The sequence below is a fragment of the Entelurus aequoreus genome, linkage group LG16 (assembly GCF_033978785.1).
Source record: "Entelurus aequoreus isolate RoL-2023_Sb linkage group LG16, RoL_Eaeq_v1.1, whole genome shotgun sequence".
Classification (NCBI taxonomy): domain Eukaryota; kingdom Metazoa; phylum Chordata; class Actinopteri; order Syngnathiformes; family Syngnathidae; genus Entelurus; species Entelurus aequoreus.
This window is the reverse complement of record NC_084746.1, coordinates 30,897,963-30,915,462: the sequence shown is the minus strand read 5'-3', so window position 1 is coordinate 30,915,462 and position 17,500 is coordinate 30,897,963. Positions and strand designations below refer to the sequence as shown.

The window sequence follows — 17,500 nt, the reverse complement described above, 5'->3', positions numbered from 1 at the left end:
CTGCTATTGTGACGTACAAAGCTCATAACCACATGCTGCCTGGGTGTCTACAGGAGAGGTTTAAACCCAGAGAGAATCCCTATGACCTCAGAGGTTCAGCTGTCTTCCAGAAAGCTAAGATAAGAACAAGCTTAAAAAGTAGATGTGTTTCTGTCAGGGGGGTTCAACTGTGGAACAGCTTGGATTATTCCTTAAAATGTTCCAGTTCTATTCACACATTTAAAAAACACTTTAAGACCAATGTCTTGAAAAAATATATCACTCTAGAATCAACACAGTAGTTAATACTATGATCAATGTTAATTCAAATACTAAATGTGGGTTATAAATAATAATGGAAGTACAATTGTTTGTATATAGTATATAAATTGGTACAAAGGTTTAACGTGTCTACAAGGATATTTCACATGCCTTTACTGTGTATATAATTGAACTGTGTTTATGTTATGTATAATGTGTATTTATAATATGTTGTACAATGGACATTCAATAATTTTCGGAAGTTTATTTTGTACTTGACATTGTTTATAGGGTTAGGCGCAATAAGTGTTCAACTTCAGCCTAAACCCTTTCGGTCTGCAACATTTTCATTTTCAATTTAAGAATGTACAACTGTTTGTTTATTTTGTTGACGATTGACCGAAGAATAAAACTTGATGAACTTGATGATTTGAAAACATCACTGCACATCATAATGGCAGCTACAGTTTCCATCTTAAAGATTAAAAAAACAATTATTTGGGAATGTCCGGCGGGCCAGATTGAAAAGCTTAATGGGCCTTAATTTGCCCAGGTCTGGGGTAGATGCACAGAAATTCAAGTAGGGAAATATGGCGGAGTTATAGTGTTTTTCAAACTATGCAAGAAGACTGGCGACAGGAAATTCCTCTAATAATTGAACATGAGTAACTGACTTTTAGATCCGTGTAGTATCACAGAGGGAACGAAAGATGTAGGCGGCCAAATATACTGTATACACATATTTGAAGGAGAAGCAAACACACGTGAAAGAAGTTGCGGACATACAAGGCACTGCATGTATGCAAACAAATATATATATCATGACATATACTCAAGAGTTTTGTGTACTGAAATCCAAAGTCCTGCACAACCAAAAACAAGGACGCAAGATGGATATGTACAAGACCTGGATGATCATCGTAAATAAACCTGAGAACTATGTATTCACAGCCAACTGTACCTGCATGGCACAGTGAGTATTGTTACTTATACGTAAACGTTCACTTTAGATATTAATCTAAATCTGAACTAGACATGAATTCGATAAAAGTTCAATCCGCTTTTGGTACAGGGTCGCTTCGCGCAACCAAATACACAACAACATGTCATTTTGATGATTGTTATACTTCTGAACTTAGTTTTTTAATATAACCTTTATTTTCTGAATGTGTGTGAATGAATAGCAGTAGTTCCTGAGTAGTGCTTCACTTTTGCACTGCTTGTCTGCGCCACCCTGAAGAGGAACGAGTCAATAACGCCAGCTAGGGATGTTAAAATATCTAAACGGTGGAAATGTATCCATGAAAATGTGGAGGAGCTGCTGATGGTCTGTTTGACGGAGAAGCAGCTGGAAGGTGACACTCTCCAAGGTAAATGCTGTACATTATTACTACATTACTTCAAAAAACTACTCTCATTAGTACTACAATCGATTGTACTGTGTTTCCTACAATATTTCTTATCACAATTTATTTTTAAAAGGCTTGTTACATGTTAATATTGTGCTTTTTTGGTGGGACAACCACTAATGTAATTGATTTCAATTAATTTTGGGTGTTTTGAATTAGGAGCTCCATCACAGACCCAATTAAGCTCGTAAATTGAGGTATTGTACTCACAGTACTTTGCATCGGACTGATACCAACATTTGTACGAAACCCAAAACCACTGAAGTTGGCACTTTGTGTAAATCCTAAATAAAAACAAAATACAATGATCTGCAAATCCTTTTCAACCTATATTCAATTGAATAGACTGCAAAGACAAGATACTTAACGTTCAAACTGGAATAACGTTATTTTTTGCAAATATTAGCTCGTTTGGAATTTGATGCCTGCAACATGTTTAAAAAATCTCACACAAGTGGCAAAAAAGACTGAGAAAGTTGAAGAATGCTCATCAAACACTTATTTGGAACACCCCATAGGTGAACAGGCTATTTGGGAACAGGTGGGTGCCATGATTGGGTATAAAAGCAGCTTCCATGAAATGCTCAGTCATTCACAAACAAGGATGGGGCGAGGGTCACCATTTTGTGAACCACTCCAGCGGATCTTCAACCTCAGCCTGCAGCTGGGGAGAGTGCCCACCCTCTGGAAGACGTTGTGCATCATTCCAGTTCCCAAAAAGAACTGCCCCAGTGAGCTGAACGACTACAGACCAGTGGCGCTCACCTCTCATACAATGAAGACAAGGGAGCGGCTCTTTCTCAGCCTCCTCAGACCACAGGTGCAACATGCCCAGGACAGCCTGCAGTTTGCGTACCAGGCAGGCGTTGGTGTGGAGGATGCTATCCTGTACCTGCTGCACCGAGCCCACTCACACCTGGATAAGGGAAATGGCGCTGTGAGGATCCTGTTCCTGGACTTCTCGAGTGCCTTTAATACTATCCAGCCCGCCTTCTCCAGGACAAGCTGGACAGAATGCGAGTGGACCCCTGCCTGGTTGCCTGGATTTCAGACTACCTCACCGATAGGCCACAGTACGTCAGACTGAAGGACATCACATCTGACACTGTGATCAACAGCACCGGAGCACCGCAGGGAACGGTGCAGGCCCCTCTTCTCTTCACCCTGTACACCACTGACTTCTGCTACAACTCAGAGCTGTGTCACATCCAGAAGTACGCGGATGACACAGCCATCGTCGGGTGCATCAGGGACGGCAGAGAGGAGGAGTTTCGGAGCCTGGTGAGGGACTTTGCTGTCTGGTGCCACAGGAACCTCTTGCAGCTCAATCCGTCAAAGACCAAGGAGCTGGTCATTGACTTTGGGAGGTCGAGTCCAAGGTCACAACCTATTGTGATCGAGGGAGTCGAGGTACAGACCGTGCACTCATTCAAGTACCTCGGGGTGTGGGTGGACAATAAGCTGGACTGGACTGTTAACACGGACCACTTGTACAGGAAAGGACAGAGCAGGCTGTACTTACTGAGGAGGCTGCGCTCCTTCAACATCTGTAAAAAAACTCTTGTGGATGTACTACCAGTCTGTGGTTGCCAGAGTTCTGTACTACACTGTAGTGTGCTGGGGGGGACATCTAAGGACAGCTTCAGACTGGAGAAACTGATCAGGCGGGCCGGTTCTACGATCGGAATAAAACTGGACTCACTGGTGACGGTGGCAGAGAAGAGGACTGTGGAAAAACTAGTGAGCATCATGGATGATGCCAGTCACCCTCTGCATACTGTTATCAGTAGCCAGATGAGCCTGTTCAGTGCTAGACTGCTTCATCCCAAGTGCAGGACTAATAGACTAAAAAACTCCTTTGTCCCACACGCCATTAGACTGTACAACTCCTCTCGAGGGGGGAGGGGGGGGTACTAGGATGACAGGGGATGCAAAACAATAACAGTGCAATACTTTTTCATAACATGGTCACTACTGCCTAGTTTCTCTTGTTATATTCTTATTTTTACTGTTATAATTTTATTCTCATTGTTGCTTTTTATTTTTATTCTATTGTAATATTTTTATATTTTGTTTCCATTTATACCCGCATTATTTACTTTTTACTTTTTAAATTCGATCTCAATTTTGTACACTGCTGCTGGAATTTTTAATTTTCCTGGGGGAACACTCCTGAAGGAATCAATAAAGTACTATCTATCTATCTATCTAAATGAGTGAGCAAATTGTCCAACAGTTTAAGAACAACATTTCTCAACGAGCTATTGCGAGGAATTTAGGGATTTCACCAGCTACAGTCCGTAATATCATGAAAAGGTCCGATTATAGCTGAGATAGGCTCCAGCGCCCCCCTTGACCCCGAAGTGAATAAGCGGTAGAAAATGGATGGATGGATGGATGGATGGTTCAGAGAATCTGGAGAAATCATTGCACGTAAGCGATGATATTACGGACCTTCGATCCCTCAGTGTGTAAGGGATATCACCACATGGGCTCAGGAACACTTCAGAAAACCACTGTCAGTAACTACAGTTCGTCACTAGACCTGTAAGTGCAAGTTAAAACTCTACTATGCAAAGCGAAAGCCTTTTATCAACAACACCCAGAAACGCCACCGGCTTAGCTGGGTCCAAGCTCATCTAAGATGGACTGATGCGAAATGGAAAAGTGTTCTGTGGTCTGACAAGTCCACATTTCAAATTGTTTTTGGAAACTGTGGACGTCGTGTCCTCCAGAACAAAGAGGAAAAGAACCTTCCGGACTGTTCTTGGTGCAAAGTTCAAAAGCCAGCATCTGTGATGGTATGGGAGTGTATTAGTGCCCAAGGCATGGGAAACTTACACATCTTTGAAGGCACCATTAATGCTTAAAGGTACATACAGGTTTTGGAGCAACATATGTTGCCATCCAAGCAACGTCTTTTTCATTGACACCCCTGCTTATTTCAGCAAGACAATGCCAAGTCACGTGTTACAACAGCGTGGCTTCATAGTAAAAGAGTGCGTGTACTAGACTGGCCTGCTTGTAGTCCAGACCTGTCTCCCTTTGAAAATGTGTGGCGCAATATGAAGCCTAAAATACCACAACAGAGACCACAGACTGTTGAACAACTTAAGCTGTACATCAAGCAAGAATGGGAAACAATTCCACCTGAAAAGCTTAAAAAATTGGTCTCCTCAGTTCCCAAACGTTTACTGAGTGTTGTTAAAAGGAAAGGCCATGTAACACAGTGGTACAAATGTCCCTGTGCCAACTTTTTTGCAATGTGTTGCTGCAATTAAATTCTAAGTTAATGATTATTTGCAAAAAATAAAAATAGATTTCTCAGTTTGAACATTAAGTGTCTTGTCTTTGCAGTCTATCCATATGAATATAAGTTGAAAAGGATTTGCAAATCATTGTATTCTGTTTTTATTTACTAATTACACAACGTGCCAACTGGTTTTGGGTTTTGTACATTACTTCAGAAAACTACTGTTAGTACTACATTCTATTTTACTGTTTTTCATACAATATTTCAAAGTTTATTTTTAAAAAGATTGTTACATGTTAAAATTGTGCTGTTAAGTCAAATACAAATAAGGCAACAAGAGAAGTATCCTAGACTTCTATTTTGTAAAGTAAATCTGAACAGCCGATATAGGCATCTACATCAACTATATGATTTGCCTGAGAAGCTGGACAAGACAAAAAAACAACAAAAAAAACATTTAAAAAAATAAAATGGTGCTGTTTCGGTGGGACAACCACTAATTGATTTCAGTTAATTTTGAGTGTTATGAATTAGGAGCTCCATCACAGACCCAGTTAAACTGGTAAGTTGAGGTATTATTGTACTCGCAGTACTTGACATCGGACTGATACCAACCTTTGTACTATCACCTCCTAATGAGAGCGTGCATGGACAGTCTCCGCCCCCGTCGAGCCTCCCATTGGAGAAGAAAGAGCGTGTAAGTCCCACCTCACTCCTCTCCGTAAACGTCAATCATCCACCCCGGGTAAGGTGGGACGCTGTAATAAACATAAAGAGATGTGACCATGCCGTGATGGATAGAGAGTGAATATGGAGCCTAATAAATAACGCTGAGTGGCAGTGACCCAACAGGACAGCACGGAGGTGCTTTGGAAAAAGACACTCTGTCACCCTGCACCATATTTTAACCCCCCGAATATTTACATCCGTGTAATCAGTCAAAGGCGGGATAAATCAAAATGAATTCAGTGCAGCAGGTTGAGGGAGCTTTACAAGTGTTGCCACACACACAAAGGTAACCATGATGAACGACTCCATGTGCATGACACTCTGCTGCCTTTTTAATTGCTTATCAAAGTCACTTTACGACCCAGGAAAGACAAGTCTCAACTTTCACGGAGTCGTCAAACATTTTCACACACAGTAAAATTAAAGGTACATTTTATGCATTAAAGCTGTTAAAACCAAACCAATAGAGGTCAATACAGTATATGGCAGGTGACAAGACACGTTAATGTCATATCTAATAATACTTTTGAGTCATAATGACTTTGCTTTGCATTTAGAATATGCCGAGTGCCAATAAAACCTGAACACGGCCCCGGGCCACACTTTGTACATGTTGAAAGGAAACACAACAAGCACGCACATAATGTGTCTTATAAATACAGTTTGCATATAGGGCAGTGACCTTTTTGTGATTAGTAATTGACACCCTGTGAATCCGCAGTAAGGCAAGTTTATTTATAGAGCACAGTTCGTACACAAGGCAATTCAAAGTGCTTTACTGAAAATTACAAAAAGGCAAAAATAAAGAAATAAAAAATAGAGTAAAATTAAAATCAGAGAAGATTATTGTTGACTGATGTTCATATATTCCCATTTAGGTGAATAATGTCTCATAATCCTCACAAAGAACAAGCAGTCTTTCCGTGTCGTCCTCGCCAGTTTCTAGTGTGCCAACTTGTCGGATTACCTACTCAGATGTCTCATGTCCAGGTGAGATGCATGAATTATGTTCAACAATAAACTTACAGGGAGCAGGAAAGCGAGGAAACAGCTGACTAAACACAGGGAGACACAGAAGTGATCACTGTGCCGCTATAAATAGTTTGTCTGCGTTAGGGTTTATAATAACAATATCACCAATACTTGCTTAATATTCAAATCAGGAAATGTAAATGGAGTATTGTTGGCGGTTTTTGAATGGTTATTTATTGGATTTTATGGGCGAAAGAGTAGAGCTCCCATTGGCTCCGCTGTAAGTGAACTTTTATTTAAAAGTTAGAATGCATAAAAAGAGATATATATAAAAAAAATTATGATTAAAATTAAAATCTGGAAATAAAATCTTCATAAGAGCAGTTATAATTCAAATTCAAATCAATCGAAGAGTGTAGATAAGATACTTTTAGTTGTCATATGCACAATTAAATATACATGTTTTCAGCCAGGAGTTCAACAACGTTTAGGCCTTTCTCACATCTTCTCCAAGACTATTCTACATTTTAGGAGCATAAAACTGAAATGCAGCCTCACCATGTTTGGACCTGACTCCAGTTACAGTACTGTAAAGTGCATACAAATACTTGATGTGGCGCCTTCTGTGGGTTGAGGTCAACATGCTTTGGAATAAATGTTAGCATACATCTAATACAGATATCCTTAAAGTTTCAAAATCATCGGCCACATGCTCAAAGACTTATTTGTTAAGTCCATGCCCTAGCAAGTTTTTTGCTACGTGGCGGTCATGTTTTTTAACCAATCTTGCTCAAATTTGACATACCCGTGCTTGTTAGTCCCTTAAAAATGTGTACAGTAATTTTCCGGACTATAAGGCGCACATAAAATCCTTTTGTTTCCTCAAAACTCGACAGTGCGCCTTATAACCTGGTGCACCTAAAATACAGAATAATTCTGGTTTTGATTATCGACCTCAAGGCTATTTTATTTGGTACATAGTGTAATGATAAGTGTGACCAGTAGATGGCAGTCACACTTAAGCGATACGTGTAGACTGCAATATGACTCAAGTAAACAACACCAAAATTGTTTATGTTCCATTGAAAATATATAACATTACACACGGTGCTCAAAAATCTATCAAAATGTTTTAGTACGACTTCGGTAAGCTACGAAGCCGCACCACTTGATGGATTATACTGTGCTTCAACATAAGAGTATTATTATGGTGTGTGTATAAGGTAAGACATTATCTGGTGTTTGGTTTCGCAATATTATGCAAGAGAAATTTTCCTTACCTTCTGGTACCTGCTGATCTGTATTTCGGATCTGCATAAGTCCTGAAAAATTGCGCGAGTCCGCCTTTGTAGTCCATGCCGACACCGTGGTCGATAAGCTTCTTCTTTTTCTCTATCTTCTTGTTATGGGACATTCAACCTCCACTATGGCCATTTATAATGTAAAGTAGTGTAATGTTCTTACTTATATCTGTCAGTAAACTCGCCATGAAAGGGCTAAAACATACCGGTGTAGTGAGTTTACATTATTTACCCAAGGAACTTTAGTATAGAGTTCCGGTCGGACGGTTTTTCACATTCCCGGCGTCGGATGAGAAGATGCTGCTCCGTTATTGATTGAAGTAAAGTCTGAATGTCATTAAAACAGTTAGCTCCATCTTTTGACACTTCTTCCACTCCCGTCCTTGCACGCTACATCGCTACAACAAAGATGACGGGGAGAAGACGCTGCCGAAGGTGAGCCACGTAAATAAGACCGCCCACAAAACGGCGCATCCTGAAGCGACTGTCAGAAAGCGACTTGAAGATGATCTGTAAAACATAATCTATGCAACATTTTGACCAAAGAACCACCATTACATGTTATGTAGACCACAAGGAAGTGTTTTCAATTTAGATTTTTTTTTTTTATATCATATGACCCCTTTAATGCGTCTTATAATCCGGTGCACCTTATATATGAAAAAAGATTGAAAATAGACCATTCTTTGGCAGTGCGCCTTATAATCCGGTGCGCCCTATGGTCAGGAAAATACGGTACCAATTTTTGTGATTATGCCAAAGAACTTAAAGTTACGCAATGAACTGTGTGAGAAATTTCAAGTCAATTCATCTCATGGGGTTTGTCCACCAAATAACACAACATGTTTTGACAAATCTTCACCCCAAAAACACATGAAATGAAGACGCCAATGATCCACAAAATGAAGAATCAGTGTGTATATCTGCATATTTTTAATCAAAACACTTTTTTTTTTTGCACATTTTTCAAAACCAAACAGTAATAATATGCAGCTCACGACCTAATTCTAATTAGTAGGCAGAGCAATTCCTTAATCATCCCCCCATAAAGTCATTTTCAAGTTCTAAATCCCATACTGCTGCAACACTGTGGCTCAGTGGTGTCTGTGCTGTATCCAAATCCCGGCTATCGTTCTTTTACTGGCTGGACAGAAATCGATCAGTCCGTTTTCTCATTACGTGCTGAATAGGGAGGCAGGGGCAGTAATTGTCACGAGGGGCAGGGGGAGGTTGAGGGTAGTGGCGGTGATAATGTCTGACACTCTGCTGCTGCAAGACTGCACGGCGCAGCCCTGAAATGGACGTATGCGGTCCAGAAGCCATCGGGGCTTTTATTCCATTGCCTATTTAATAGGGTCATAAAGCCATGGAGGCTTATCTTGGTCCTACAAGGGGAAGGGCGCCTGGATGGCGCTGAAGTCAAATGTGTCGCACAGAACACGCGGAATCGCACGGAGGCTTGTTTCTAAAGTCAACTTTGAACAGAGAGAAAATAACCTTGTTTGTGGCTGTGGTTGCTTGTGTATTCACTGAGGCTCCATGGAGCCCTGATGAAAAAGGAATACATTCTGACACGGAATATTTCCCCCTCCATTAAAACCAAATGTGTTGTCGTAGCATTAATAATCCCCCCCCCCCCCCCCAAAAAAGAAGCAGAAGAACTAGTTTTTTATTAGAATTGCAAATTAATGTTGGTGTGAAAATATTCACAGATGTTTTTCCTCCAGAGATGTTGTGTTGTTTTTGTCAGAGGGAAAAGAGTAATGTTTGGCATGCTGGTATTCCCTACAGAGATTGGTCCCAATCTGAATCTGAATCTGTTTATAACCTAGTAAGGAACTTTAGATTATACTTTGTGCAAGAGTGGAGGATGACTAACTTTGCCTCTAAACAGAAGTAAGGAACAATAGTTGACGTTGCTCTGTTTCTGCCCCCTACAGTTACATGTGGTAATTCAAATTAACACGTTTCAAAAAGGGCTCATTTACTGTTTGTCCAAGGGCCAAATCTGGCTGTGAATGATTTCAAATTGAGACACAAATTTCATTGTAGTAGTCAGTCTTTAAAAACAGCAAAGCACTCCTTCCTGTCCTATAAAGTATCTGTAACTGTTTTTGTTTTGTTTTGTTAACTAGCATTTTAACAGTAGGTTCTTAAAAACAGCAAAGCACTCCTTCCTGTCCTATTGTAACTGGTATTTATTTATTTGTTTATTTTTTTTAAACTAGCATTTTAGTAGTAGGTTCTTAAAAACAGCAAAGCCCTCCTTTCTGTCCTATAGAGTATCTGTAACTGGTATTTTTTTTTTTTAAATTTAAACTAGCATTTTAGCAGTAGGTTCCTAAAAACAGTAAAACACTCCATGTCCTTTTGTAACTGGCATTTTTATTTTTTTTATTTTTTGAATAGCATTTTAGTAGTAGGTTCTTAAAAACAGCAAAGCACTCATTCCTGTCCTATTGAGTATCTGTAACTGTTTTTTTATTTAATTTTTTAACTAGCATTTTAGTAGTAGGTTCTTAAAAACAGCAATGCACTCATTCCTGTCCTATTGAGTATCTGTAACTGTTTTTTTTTGTTTTTTTTTAACTAGCATTTTAGAAGTAGGTTCTTAAAAACAGCAAAACACTCCTTCCTGTCCTATTGTAAATGGTATATTTTGTTTTCTTTTAAACTAGCATTTTAGTAGTAGGTTCTTAAAAACAGCAAAGTAATTATTCCTGTCCTATTGAGTATCTCTAACTGGTATTTTAATTTTTTAATTTTTTAAATAGCATTTTAGTAGTAGGTTCTTAAAAACAGCAAAACACTCCTTCCTGTCCTATTGTAACTGGTATATTTTGTTTTCTTTTAAACTAGCATTTTAGTAGTAGGTTCTTAAAAACAGCAAAGTAATTCTTCCTGTCCTATTGAGTATCTCTAACTGTTGTTTTTTTAATAGCATTTTAGTAGTAAGTTCTTAAAAACAGCAAAGCAATCCTTCCTGTCCTATTGAGTATCTGTAACTGGTTTTTTTTTTTTTAACTAGCATTTTAGCAGTAGGATCTTAAAGGCCTACTGAAATGATTTTTTTTTATTCAAACAGGGATAGCAGATCCATTCTATGTGTCATACTTGATCATTTCGCGATATTGTCATATTTTTGCTGAAAAGATTTAGTAGAGAACATCGACGATAAAGTTCGCAACTTTTGGTCGCTGATAAAAAAAGCCTTGCCTGTACCGGAAGTAGCGTGACGTCGCAGGTTGAAGGGCTCCTCACATTTCCCCATTGTTTACACCAGCAGCGAGAGCAATTCGGATTGAGAAAGCGACGATTACCCCATTAATTTGAGCGAGGATGAAAGATTTGTTAATGAGGTATGTGAGAGTGAAGGACTAGAGTGCAGTGCAGGACATATCTTTTTTCGCTCTGACCGTAACTTAGGTAAAAGGGCTAATTGGATTCCACACTTTCTTCCTTTTCTATTGTGGATCACGGATTTGTATTTTAAACCACCTCGGATTCTATATCCTCTTGAAAATGAGAGTCGAGAACGTGAAATGGACATTCACAGTGACTTTTCTCTCCACGAAAATACATCGGTGAAGCACTTTAGCTACGGAGCTAACATGATAGCATCGTGCTGAAATGCAGATAGAAACAAAAGAAATAAGCCCCTGACTGGAAGGATAGACAAAGGATCAACAATACTATTATTACTTCTACTATCAGGAGACACCGAACCAAACACTGGACCTGTAACCACACGGTTAATGCTGTGCCGCCTGTCGAAGCCTAGCAATGCTGTTGCTAACGACGCCATTGAAGCTAACTTAGCTACGGGACCTCGTCAGAGCTATGATAAAAACATTAGCGCTCCACCTACGCCAGCCCTCATCTGCTCATCAACACCCGTGCTCACCTGCGTTCCAGCGATCGACGGCGCGACGAAGGACTTCAACCGATCATCGATGCGGTCGGCGGCTAGCGTCGGATAGCGCGTCTGCTATCCAACTCAAAGTCCTCCTGGTTGTGTTGCTGCAGCCAGCCGCTAATACACCGATCCCACCTACAGCTTTCTTCTTTGCAGTCTCCATTGTTCATTAAACAAATTGCAAAAGATTCACCAACACAGATGTCCAGAATACTGTGTAATTTTGCTGTTTGTATTGGGATACAATGGTGTCCGAAAACTTCCGTTTCAACCATTGACGTCACGCGCACACTTCATCATACCTAGACGTTTTCAACCGGAAGTTCCCCGGGAAATTTAAAATTGCACTTTATAAGTTAACCCGGCCGTATTGGCATGTGTTGCAATGTTAAGATTTCATCATTGATATATAAACTATCAGACTGCGTGGTCGGTAGTAGTGGGTTTCAGTAGGCCTTTAAAAACAGTAAAGCACTCTATGCTGTTCGATAAAGTATCTGTAGCTGGTATATTATTTAAAAGACTAGCATTTTAGCAGGAAGTTCTTAAAAACAGCGGTGCTGTCACATAGAGGATCTTTAATGAGCTTTTTTGCAGTAGCCCTTAAAAAGAGGAGAACGCTCCTGTCACATAGAGGATCTTTAACTAGCTTTTTTGCGATAGTCTTTAAAAAGAGCAGAGCGCTCTTGTCACATTGAGGATCTTTAACTGGCATTTTTAAAGTAGTTCCTTAAAAACAACGGGTTCCTCCTGTCGCATACATGATCATTAACTACTTTTATTTTTGCAGTAATCTTAAAAACAGCAGAGCGCTCCTGTGACATGGAAGATATTTAACTAGCATTTTTTCAAGACAGCAGAACATTCCTTTAACTAGCATTTTTAAAGTAGTTCCATAAAAACAACAGAGTGCTTCGAGTAGCATTTTAGCAGGATTAGCGTTTTTGTAGTAGTTCCTTAAAATCGGCAGAGCACTCTTGTCACATAGAGGATCTTTAACGATAGCACTTTTGAAGTAGTTCCTTAAAAACAACCGAGTGCTCATGTCACATACAGGATCTTTAACTAGCATTTTTGTGATCATCTTAAAAACAGCAGAGCGCTCCTCTAATATGGAGGATCTTTAACAAACATTTTGCAGCATTTGTCACACACACACACACACACACACACACACACACACACACACACACACACACACACACACACACACACACACACACACACACACACACACACACACACACACACACACACACACACACACACACACACACACACACACACACACACACACACACACACACACACACATTCTTGTATTTCTTACCTTCTTGAGCCCTCCTTTCTAGATATATAAAGATTTGTATTTACAACATTAATATATACATACTATGCAAATATGAAAAAGTTGTTGTGAAAAATGAGTTGGAATTTCACAAGAAAAAGGTCACAATTTCACAAGAAAAACTTAAAAACTGTACGCCTCCATCGTGACATGTTCAAAGTTCTTCCGGAGGTGGGAATTGAAACTCTCTCTGACAGGAGACTCTGCCAGGCGTTCCCAGCAAACCCTCACAATGCGTTTGGACCTGTCAGGTCTGTCTGGCATCCTCCCCCACCATCGCAGCCAACTCACCACCAGGTGGTGATCGGTAGAAAGCTCCGCCCCTCTCTTCACCAGAGTGTCCAAAACATGAGACCGCAATATTATGAATGATAAAAGTTGGAATTTTACTCAATAACAGTCGCCATTTTACAAGAAACTCTTAACATTTTGGCAATTTTATGAAAAGAGTCGTAATTCTACTCCCCAAAAGTCACAGTTTTATAAGAAAACTAACATTTTGGCAATATTATAATAATCGGAATTTTACTTGGTAAAATTATGACAAAAGTCATAATTTTTAAGAACAACATAAATGTGATAAGTCCGAATTTTATATGACAAATGTCACCATTTTGCATTAAAAAGTAGTCATTTTATGAGAAAATATTGCAATATTACAGAAACAGAAAGAATATGAGAAATTGTTCCCAATTTTATAAGAAAAAGGTCGACACATTGTGAGAAAAAGACTTCTTTTAGTTAATTCATTAGTTTATTTTATTTAAATTGTTTGGTTGTAATTGGTTTTTAATCTTCATTATTTACTTCACGTTATTACAGTATGCCTCTATATACATTTTTTTTTTTTTTTTTTTAATTAATTTTGGCCAAAGGGGGCGCATTTCAACTTTCTTACACACACTTGTTATTACATATGTTGGCCAAAGGGGGAGCACTTCGAATTATTACACACAATTGTTTATTCATATGTTGACCAGAGGGGGAGCGCTTTTAAAACAGACACACAGTCAATTTGAAAAATCCCTCCTTTTTGGGACCACCCTCATTTTGATGGATTTCACCACCAGGGGTGCAAATGAGACATTCTCTATTAGATGCAATGGTTTTCCGTATTGGGACCATGATTTTGGTCCTAACTTGTTCACCGGTCCTTATATGGAAAGTACTTTTCCTTGTTGATGTCTAAGAAGGGTAGAGAAACACACACACACACGCACACGCACGCACACACACACTCTTGTATTTATCACCTTCTTGAAACCTCCGAAATATGCCTAACTCTTTAGGACCACCCTTTATAGATACATAAAGATTTGTATTTACAACATTAATAATATATACATACTATGCAAATATCAAAAAAGGTAAGCTTTTAGGTATTTTTGGGGGGGAATTTTTTGAGGGGTTTTTAATCTTAATTTTTTACTTCAAGTTATTACAGTATGGTTAGACAGTTACAGTATACATATTTATTTTTTAATTTTTTTATTAATTTTGGCCAAAGGGGGCGCATTTAAATTTCGTACACACACTTGCTATTGCATATGTTGACCAGAGGGGGAGCACTTTAAAAACCGACACACAGTCAATTTTAAAAATATGTCCTGTTTGGGACCACCCTAATATTGATAGATTTCACCACCAGGGATGCAAATGTGACATTCTCTATTAGATGCAATGGTTTTCCGTATTGGGACCATGATTTTGGTCCTCACTTGTTCACCGGTCCTCATATGGAAGGCACTTTTCCTTGTTGATGTCTCAAGAAGGGTAGAAATACAAGATTTTGCGGTAGGCTTTCACGGGCCACATTAAATGACGTGTCGGGCTGAATCTGGCCCCTGGGCGTTGAGTTTGACACGTGTGCAGTAGGTCCTTAACAACCGAAGAGCACACTGCGGACATATAGAGGGTCCATGGCTAGTTTGTTTTGCAGTAGAGTAGATCCTCCCTGCCACATTGAGGATCTTTGACTCGGTTCTGCAGCAAGCCGTGCAAACCGAGCCCATACATGAAATAATAAACCCTGCTTGCTGACTGCGCAGTACACACGCTCCTTTCCGGAGCAGGGGTCAAACCACTCCTCCTGGAGAGGCGTGCGGGTCACAGCGAGGTAAATCGGGTCTGAGCCACGAGCGCACAGAAGAAGAATGCTGCAACTGTGCCGCACATCTCTCCAGGAAGTAACCTTGATGAAAAATTCAGTTGTTTGCAGCTCCCGGCGTCCCTCAGGCACGAAAAGCAGAGAGGAGACCCGCTTCAAGAGGAAAGGAAAGGCTCGGGCTCAGCTTGGACACACACACGCACACACACACACGCACGCACGCACGCACGCACGCACGCACGCACGGTGCCTGGCATTAGAGATGGCTACGAATTAAACTTTAATCACGCCTCAAATAGATTAAGCGACAGGAGCACAGTCAGCACTTTCAAGGCCTTGCTCTGCCTTGGTTGACCATTCCCTTCTAAACCACTGAATGAAATACCTTATCTTTCCTCCTCAGTTTGCCTGCAAAGAGCTAACTAGTAGGGGAGAATACTTTTTTTTAAATTTTTTTTAAATCAAGGTACTTTTAGACTTGGATTAGCAAAGCTGGATAAATAAAGGGAACTTCCAGGCACCTCTCCAAAATAGATGACATAACCGGGCAAAAACAGCAACATACACGAAACACACACACCAAAAAGATTGCACTGGCTTTTGTTAAAAGACAAACTTCAAAAGCTGCTAAATGCAAGAATGCACTGATTGTCTTCCAAAAGGCTGAACATGGCTCTTATTTTCCATATAAGGACATTGATAATAGCCAAGGTAAGCACTTCTGAGTGTGATGATTCTACATCCATGCAAACCACAGCGACAAAATAAACAACGTCATGCATTTCTGACAACGTCGATACAAACAAGCATCATTAACACTGGAATGGATGATACAGCCATGAGATTCAATCCCATCCATGTGTTCGTGTACAATGTTGGTAGGTCGGTTTGTTGAAGTTTATTTCAAACATGTATACAGGAAAAATATAATCTTAGAGAAAAATGTTATTTAAAACATTTGTACGCATGCACAACACTTAAGACCTTCAGTATATCAGTATGTAGAATCACATTACGGAATGGAATAAGCAAAGAAAACAAAATGTACTAATATGATCCAATTCAAGAAACTGTTTACAAAGTACAAAGAAGAGCCATGATGAACATTCTGAATGTATTCCATCCATCCATTTATTTTCTAGATAATCTTACTTATCTCACCATATGAAATATAACTTACTTCACTAATTATTATTTATGTTTAATGTCATTAGTTACGGAGTATATTGTGAATAAATTGGAAGTGAAAAAAAGATTTAGTAACTGCTAGGTAAAGGAAACGGGATAGGATTAAATAAGCTCTGCTTCTTCCTACTCCTTTTCGAGCAACTGGAAATTGTGATGTATCATTTTGTATGCATGCATGTTCAAAATAAACAAACTCAACTCAATAATTTCAGTATTATACATCACATGTTTTCATTTTTCTCCGAAAAAGGAATAGAAAGAAGCAGATCTTGTTTAATCCGACCCCTTTTCTACAAAACCCAAAACCAGTGAAGTTGGCACGTTGTGTAAATGGTAAATAAAAACAGAATACAATGATTTGCACATCCTTTTCAACTTATATTCAATTAAACAGACTGCAAAGACAAGATATTTGATTTTCGAACTGAGAAACTAATTTTTTCTTTGCAAATATTAGCTCATTTGGAATTTGATGCCAGCAACATGTTTCAAAAAAGCTGGCACAAGTGGCAAAAACGACTGAGAAGTTGAGGAATGCTCATCAAACACTTATTTGGAACATCCCACAGGTGAACAGGCTTATTGGGAACAGGTGGGTGCCATGATTGGGTATAAAAGCAGCTTCCATGAAATGCTCAGTCATTCACAAACAAGGATAGGGCGAGGGTCACCACTTTGTCAACAAATGCGTGAGCAAATTGTTTAAGAACAACATTTGTCAACCAACTATTGCAAGGAATTTAGGAATTTCACCATCTACGGTCAAAAGGTTCAGAGAATTTGGAGAAATCACTGCAAGGCTGAAAACCAACATTGAATGCCCGTGACCTTCGATCCCTCAGGCGGTACTGCATCAAAAACCGACATCAGTGTGTAAAGGATATCACCACATGGGCTCAGGAACACTGCAGAAAACCACTGTCAGTAACTACAGTTCGTCGCTACATCTGTAAGTGCAAGTTAAAACAATACTATGCAAAGCGAAAGCCATTTATCAACAACACCCAGAAACGCCGCCGGCTTCGCTTGGCCCGAGC

The 17,500-nt window shown here is 39.5% G+C and overlaps 1 protein-coding gene across 3 annotated transcripts in view; it reads right to left on the bottom strand.

Moving 5' to 3' along the window:
- The window catches only part of LOC133630840 (pre-B-cell leukemia transcription factor 1), a 309,529-nt gene that overhangs the window by 177,769 nt on the left and 114,260 nt on the right, over positions 1–17,500 (bottom strand). For 2 of the 3 annotated variants that reach the window (XM_062022627.1, XM_062022628.1), the window contains one exon: positions 5,518–5,660. The exons of the other annotated variant lie outside the window; for it this stretch is intronic. The gene's annotated coding sequence lies outside the window, so the exon portion shown is untranslated. The remainder of the gene's footprint in view (positions 1–5,517; positions 5,661–17,500) is intronic. 3 annotated transcript variants of the gene reach the window in all.